Raw genomic sequence first — 8,232 nt, 5'->3', positions numbered from 1 at the left:
TGCTCATCAAGATCCTTGAAGTCAGAAGGGGCCCCCGTCTGATTGTGAGTCATCTAAATCATTCCATACTTAATGAGCAGCAAATATTTTCTAATAATGTTACCTTTTTTACAGTCAGATAGCTAATATGGGTTTGATCTCTTGACAATACTTAAGAAGTGATGAGCAAGTTCTAAAATATGTTCCTTTACAATATACTGTTCTTTTCCCAGAATCACATCCAGCAATTGACGATAATGTTGCCAATTTTTATGATGGCATTAAAATGAAAGTCACCCCCAGGTAGTTACTGTAAGGTTCTTTTACAAACGTGCACAGTTATGCAACTGGAATTGTAAAACTGATAAGATTCAGACATTGGCTATTAGTTACTGGTTAGCTAACCAGACACATGCAGGTGGAATCTTAGTCACATGGGCAATCAAATGGCAGCACGTGTTGGGAAGTAAATCTAATCCAACACTTTTGGTAATTAATTGGTAAATAAAGGCCAAGCCATTTTATTTAGTGGCCATAAGCTGAATTTGTTTTGGGTATATGACCTGTACTTGACTGCTACTGATACAAGCATTACACTCATAGGGTTTTGCTGTTTGTCAACTCTTTCATTTTTTTGTGTTAAAAATTAATCCTTGTGGTGTTTTTTCTTGGCCCCTTTTACAAAAATGTCACTGACTTGGTCCTCTGCAGCTAATGTAATCAGTTTAGGGTGGATGAATTGAGGGGTGCACTGTATTCATTCCTGAATGAACTCAGTGACCCAAAAGCAGGCACCGTTTTTTTTTGTCATGTAAATTGGCGAAAAGCTCTCCGACCGGGCTCACACTTGGTGTGCAAGCGGAGAGATAACTGGCTCTTGTCAAACGAGCAGTTTTCCAGTAGCTTGTTCGAAGGCAGCTGCCCGTGCACCTTCATGCTTCCACTTCACCAGGACAACATCTTGTTCACGGTAAGCAACACTTAATTAAAGGCACACTGTACAGGTTTTCAGAGTGTATGTAGTTGTAACTATGGCTAATGGATATGTTTGTAATAGTGCACTTGTGAAGTTTGCAGTTTGATCTACTTGTAAGGTTTTGGTGTTTGTGAAAATGAATTATGGCCCTTTTAATTCTGATATAAAAGACTCACTCAAGATTAATTAGAAGATGTTTAAGTTAGATACTGTATACATTCAAGAGTAAATCCATTTCCTTGACAATGAGACTTACACATACATTTTCTACCTTTTAGTTCCTCCTTAGTGAGAATGCTGTTTAGACCAGCATTACAGCCAAACTATCAGCTGTAAGAAAACAAGAAGAGGAGGAAGATGAATAGCTCCCTGCAGAATGTTACTCCCCCCCAAGCAAGAAGTTCACTTTTGTAGTAAACCCGATCTGGTTGCTAGGGGCAGGACTTTGTATGCCTCTGTTCACGCTGGCCATTGTGGCATGTACAGTGGGAGAAGAAAAGGCTGCTGTCACCTCAGCTCAGTTATCCCACTGCTTCCCACACGTGTCAGAAAGCGGTACTTTTAAATCATGTGTCGGATTGCGCAAAAGGGGGTACGGTTACATTTGAAGGGATAACTTATGACCGAGAATTGTTTTACGTGACCTCACTCATTCACTGCGATTAACATGGTCACGATCCATGTAAAATGCATGGTTAAAATTTAAAGATGTATTGTGAAAAATTGACTCTTGTTATAAGTACTACAGCTGTGCTTGTCTTGTTTTTCAAGTGTGAAATTAAACAACCAGTAAAAGAAACAAGTGAAAGAAAATGTGAGCTATAGTAAATTTATAGAATTCGCTCATCAAAATTCAGCTTATTTTATCCGGTGAGTTAAAACAGTTTCAGAGTCTGTAAAAGTTTTCAAAGACACCATTAAAAGTTGCCAGATTTTTTGCTAGTAACTAGCAAGATAGCGACTAGCAGCTACACGCTGTAGCTAGTTGCCAGATTTCTTGCTAGAGACTAGAAGCTAGACACTATTGCTAGTTGCCAGATTTTTTGCTTGACTAGTGGCTAGAGTCGCTATTTTCCACATTTCTTGGTAGTGACTGGCAAGACAGCGACTAGAAGAGCTAGACGCTGTCGCTAGTTTCCAGATTTGATGCTAGTGACTAGAAGTTAGACGCTATTGCTAGTTGCCACATTTCTTGCCTAGTGACTGGCAAAACAGCGACTAGCAGTTAGACGCTGTCTCCAGTTGCCACATTTCTTGCTAGTGACTGTCAAGATGGCGACGAGAACTGCTAGACGCTGTCGCTAGTTGCCAGATTTTTTGCTAGTGACTAGAAGCTAGACGCTATTGCTAGTTGCCAGTGTTCTTGTCTGACTAGCAAGGCAGCGACTAGCATCTAGACCACGCTAGTTGCCACATTTCTTGCTAGTGACTGTCAAGACAGCGACTAGAACTGCTAGACCCTGTCGCTAGTTGCTACATTTCTTGCTAGTGACTGTCAAGACAGCGACGACAAGCTAGACGCTCTCGCTTGTTGCCAGGTTTCTTGCTAGCAACTGGAAAGACAGCAACTAGCAGCTATCCACTGTAGCAACATTGTAGCTTTGTCTCAGGTCTTCATGGTAATGAACAGTTAAGTTCTTGTGAGAACATGTAACAATGTTTCCCAAAAAGGCGGACATGTGTAATTTGTTTACACAGAACAACCATTACTGTGGTACTTCCTGCCAGGTGATTAGGATGAAATATTTAGTCAATTAAAAAAATATGTAATTTTGCAATCACAAACTTGTTCATACACTGATGATTCATTTCCGTTACGCTGTGGTTGGCCTTCGAACAAGAAACTGCTGGTCTTATTCAGAGACAACGTATATGAATGCACCACCCATTGTTGGTTTGTAGCTCAGTGGGCACAAAGACTCAGTTCAGCTCGGTGGATTTATACTGTGTAGTATGTACAGTGCATGTAAGTGTCCCAGACTTTTAAAGATAAGAGTATTTTAATGTCTTTGTTTCCATTTTCAGACACGTACTTGTACAGTACCAGGCTAGCCCACATCTTTCTAAATACCCACAAATAACAAGTGTGAGCAACATGTCTACCTATTGGTTTACAAAAGAAATGAAGATCTGTATGTCAATGGCATGTAGCAGAACAAAGTGACTTTGAAGTCATTTTGGGGATTATTATTTTTTTAATAACAAATGAGCTAGTTTAACTTACTGGAATTAGCGAGTCTGTCTTTCTTACCAGATCTTTTGCGTTGAACCACTAATTGGATGTGACGGACATAAGTGGTTTCACAATAGCAGTTGTTTATTGCCAGAGGGAGACGGCAAATGATTCACATCACTATTGCTTCATTCTCCAGATAACTAAGCTTTGTTTCAACAAATATGAAAAAGAGGACGGATTGCTCCAATAGTGATTACTACATGCTTCGTCACTTTTTGCGCTGGTGTGTCATACTGCCTGAATTGAGTACCTTGACACCAAAGAGATGTAAGAACTCACAGTTTTATTTTTTGTTAGTATACTGTTGATTCAAAGTGTCTATGACAAGGTCTCGAGATAATTGTAGTTTTTATTATTTGTTGTGTTGATGTTGAGAGGTCCCCAACATGTTTGGTGCCCCGAAAAAGTCTTTCCATTATTTACTTCGCTTCAATGTCCCTGAGTGGAATATCTAAAGTTCAACACAATCCATCTAGACATGCTGGTCATAACTTAACTTCTATGTGAATGTCCAATCAGATGTGTTGCCATGTCAATGTAATCTGCCTATGGGGTAGATGCCAGAGACTTCCGGGTTTTACACATCAGCGCCATTTCAGGCAACTGATGGCCGCGTTCCAACACTCTCACCCCCACCCCTGCGCCCCCCAACCGCGCGCTCCCGCTCATCGGCGGGAGAAGGTCTCGGCTATCTGAAATGCTTCGGACGCTGAGACAAACAATACACACTCGCAACCTCGCACCCGTCGACAGGAACGCGCAACCGAGGGGCACAAAGGCGGAAGCGCAAGTACTGGGACGCGGCCCACACGTCGCAAACCGGAAAAGGAAACAAAGTTGATGGGTGAAAATTATATATATATATATATATATATATATATATATATATATATATATATATATATATATATATATATATATATATATATATATATATATAATAAAATTTATTTTTTAGTCATTTTATCAGATAAATAGTGATTGTGAACTGCTCCAGATGATGTACATAGCACAGTTGCCTCCCGTTATATTAGCTTTTTGTATAGTAATGGTTTGTTTACCATAAATAACACATACACATGTTTATTATGCCCCCAAAAAGTCACCCTTAAAAAAACAGTTTTTCTCTGTACTTGTGTCAATACGGTGCCCTGATTTCATGGTGTTCTTTATTATCAGAGTGAAAAATATGAATGAATCAAAACGTACAAATTTTCAAGTTTTTTCCCCCCCATATTTATGGTTAAGGTCTTTCCAAATATTTTTAAAATCAGATTTCAAAATCTTGTACTTACAATACACTTTTAGTAAGTTTAGTAAGCTTGTTTTTATTTCTTTACATTGCTTTTTAAATTTCTAATCTCTCTGTTCTCCAACTTTTTAAATATTGTATTTTTAATTACAATATGTGAAGCATATTGAGTTTTATTGTGTATGTAATGCGCTATAAATCCCTGATGCAATTTTTTTTTTAAACCTCTAGCCCAGGTACTTGTAAAAGTCTAAGCAATGTGAAAAATTGCTGATATGTAAATGTCTTGAATAGGCAATCTTTTGGCATAGGTAAAAAAAAAAAAAAAAAGCAAATTGACCGGACATTGATTGCAGTCAACTACATTTTTAAAGGGAAATAAGATTTTCTTCTTTTTTGGGGGGGTCTGTTGTTAATACGATGTTTAAACCTTTACTTCTGGTTGCCACAATCTGATCCAGCCCCTTTAACAAAACATGTCCACAGAGCTTTCTAAGCATCTTTTGTAAATGTGGAACACTTGAGGATTGAGCGTCACGTTCTGTGCCACGCGGGCACCTCTGTTGCGCACGTGCAACAGTAACAAGTCCAGTTATGAGGCTGCGTTCATATCAAATATTTGACCAGAGGAACTGCCATCAGGATGAGGGCACATTTGTGTGAACACAACATTCGCGCAATGTAGCCCGAAGGCAGAGTTCTGCTCCATGTGCCACTCCCAAGAGTTTGGGAGGATTCCACGGAAGGAGGAGGGGCCTGGCCCCCACGCTCAAGCCCACACAGGTAACGGCTGTCGGAGTGGAATGTGGCAGAGGTGTGGAGCTTTTAACTTCTAACAGGGTGTGGAAGAGATCGAGGTTCGGGAAGGGAGTTAACGCTCTGTGTCATTGCTACTCACCTGGATAGGGAGAGTGTGTGCGTGTGTGTGTGCGCGTGTGCTGATGTTATAGGAGGGATCAAGTCACTGCATACAAATTCGCATTCAGTCAGTCGCTCTGAATCCCGATCACACACACTTGCCTCTCTGCGTTTATGGGCAATTCCGTCAATATTTGACCAGACCGGACTGTACAAGAGAAGAAGCAAAAGTCAAAAACTGAAGTTTTTACTTTTTGGGGTGCAATCTTTTTTCTTTTTTGGGGGGTCCTAGGATTTGCTGATTTTACTTTCACTGCAGGTGGACTGGATACACACATTCTCCAAACTGTTGGATCACTGATGCCAAACAGGATTTAGTGTTTTTAATTATTGTTGGACTTTTGAACTCGGGCTGGTGTGGGATCAGGAACAGGTTTGTTTGCTTTCAAATCATCCTCAAATTTGCACTGCTATTCACCTGCTGTTTATACTGTTCATGTGCGTGACCAAAGGGTCAAGTGACTGGTGGTTAAGTGTGTTATGCAACTTGGAAGTCGTATGCTATGATCCTCATAACTAGAAGTTTTGAAAATCTTTTGTCAGACTCATTTCTAGCTCACTAGTACCATCAAGTTAAATGCACTACTCTTAACAAATATACTGTATTATTTAAAAAAATAAAATAAAATAAAAACTTGAGCACGGTAACATTATGCACAACTTTAAACATTTAAATCAGTGATTCTTTTGCATGCCACTAGAGGGCGCCAGATCCACTAGGTCGAAATCAATTTCTGTCCCTATTGTTACAATTTTCATTTATTTATCTCAACTGGCTAATCTGTGTTTTCCAGACTTTCTAATCAGGAGAACTAGAAAATATGCATCCCACACAGATTCCATAAAAATAAATCAAATGAATCAAACATACATTAGCAAAATATTTTCTAGGTCCAGGTTGATAAAAATGTTGACAATCAGTGAATTTCGGTTGCTAATTATTAGATTACAAGATACCTTTTCCAGAGCCAAACATGTAAAGTAGCGATGGGAAAATGAAGCTTCATGACGCTTCATGAAGCACTTGTATTATTATTTTTTTACTCCTCTAGATGGTGCTCTTCAAACTAAGCGTGCATCTAGAGTCAAAAAAATATCAGAAGTGGTTCATGAAGCTACATTTGTCCATCACTAAATTGTAACAGTATGTTCCCTAATAGTAATAGGGGAATGAAGCTATATATATATATATATAATATAATATAATATATATATTACATTATATATATTATATTATATTATATATATATATATTATATATATATATATATATATATATATAATATAATATAATATATATATTACATTATATATATTATATTATATTATATATATATATTATATATATATATATATATATATATATATATATTATATATATATATATATATATATATATATATATATATATATATATTATATATATATATATTATATATATATATATATATATATATATATATATTATATATATATATATATATATATATATATATATATATATATATTAGTGATGTCAAAGTTGAATTGTTAGTTGATTAATTAATCACAACAAATTATCGCATTAATCATGAATTAACGCAGATTAATCGCACTATTAATTTTTACCATTAATTAGCCTTTAGCGTGAAACTGATTTCCACTGCATCTTTAACCGAAGAGTGCCATCTAGAGGAGTCAAAAAACATCGCAAATGCTTCATGAGGCTTCATTTGTCCATCACTAGTAGTAAGTACCACCTCAATGACAAGCCATTCTACAACAGTGTACTTTCTGTGTACAAAACAGGCAAAATAAACTGGATCAGATGAAAGAAAGATCAAAGAATGACGCATGTTTATATTGTCAGTCCTGCATGCAGTGTCGGATTGCTTTGGGTTTTTTTTTTTTCAGGTGAACCACAGCAATAGCTTCAGGCTCATCTTTTGTTTCCAGGCGTTTTACAGATAATTTAGCTCATCAATGTCAGACTCCACCCAAACTTGACACAAACGCTTGTGGCATGTCATGGTGGGGTAAGAGCCCGCCCATGTATCTCATCTGGTAGTTTTTGTTTTGTTTTTTACTGTGAGGACAACAAAGTCACAAAGTCGCTTACTGTACTTATTTACACCATTTACCAAAATGGCTGCATTAATGAGTTCTAAACTTAAATTTGTCCAAATTGACCGCTAGCGACCTAAACACCTGCCATCTTTGAGGCTTTTCCAGCACATATTTCTGTGATTGATGGTTATGTTTTGTAGGAAAGAAGCTGGTTTGCCCAGACCTAGCGTGGTCAGTGATTAATGTGATACATACACACTCACGCACACATCCCAGTGGTCATCTCACACTCACAAGGATGTGTTAAAGGTGTCTTTCCCATGTCTTTTCAGGCTGTGTTTTTTAACTTGTACTGGTCATTCTCTCACCTTGAGGAGAAATTCTTTCTTGAAATTGTAAATCATCCTTGAACAAATAGTCTTTCTTTTATTTTCTGTAATGTTCATTTCTTGTCATTTGTCATTTGTGGTGTGGAGAGTCTGCTAAATGAAAACAAATGAAATAACTTAAGCTAAAATTAGGGGGGAAACACAATTATTAATGAAATAAAATAAAATGCTTTTAAAAACAATGAAATTTGAAAACTAACTTAAATTACATTTTATGTTTATAAAACTATTTTACATGTATGTTCGGCTATAGAGTGGAACTATCGCTTGAGAATTATGGCTTACTTTATTATACAATACTCTTCTCCAATCTTTTTTGATTTTTAGTTTTTAAGGGACAGTGAATTATTTTTTTATTGCCGCGGACTGGTGAACTAATAATTAAAATCCCAATATTATTTTTAATAATATACCTAAAAAAATTCTATCACATCAA

At 37.0% G+C, this 8,232-nt stretch overlaps 1 protein-coding gene across 4 annotated transcripts in view; it reads left to right on the top strand.

Moving 5' to 3' along the window:
* The first annotated feature begins 53 nt into the window (after positions 1 to 53).
* The window catches only part of itgb4 (integrin, beta 4), a 34,977-nt gene continuing 26,798 nt past the window's right edge, over positions 54 to 8,232 (top strand). The window contains exon 1 of one of the 4 annotated variants that reach the window (XM_077550195.1): positions 54 to 949. The gene's annotated coding sequence lies outside the window, so the exon portion shown is untranslated. The other 3 variants (XM_077550196.1, XM_077550197.1, XM_077550194.1) reach the window with 3 other exon arrangements.

The sequence above is a fragment of the Vanacampus margaritifer genome, chromosome 18 (assembly GCF_051991255.1).
Source record: "Vanacampus margaritifer isolate UIUO_Vmar chromosome 18, RoL_Vmar_1.0, whole genome shotgun sequence".
In the NCBI taxonomy this organism is placed as follows: Eukaryota; Metazoa; Chordata; class Actinopteri; order Syngnathiformes; family Syngnathidae; genus Vanacampus; species Vanacampus margaritifer.
This window is presented reverse-complemented; position numbering and strand designations above follow the sequence as displayed.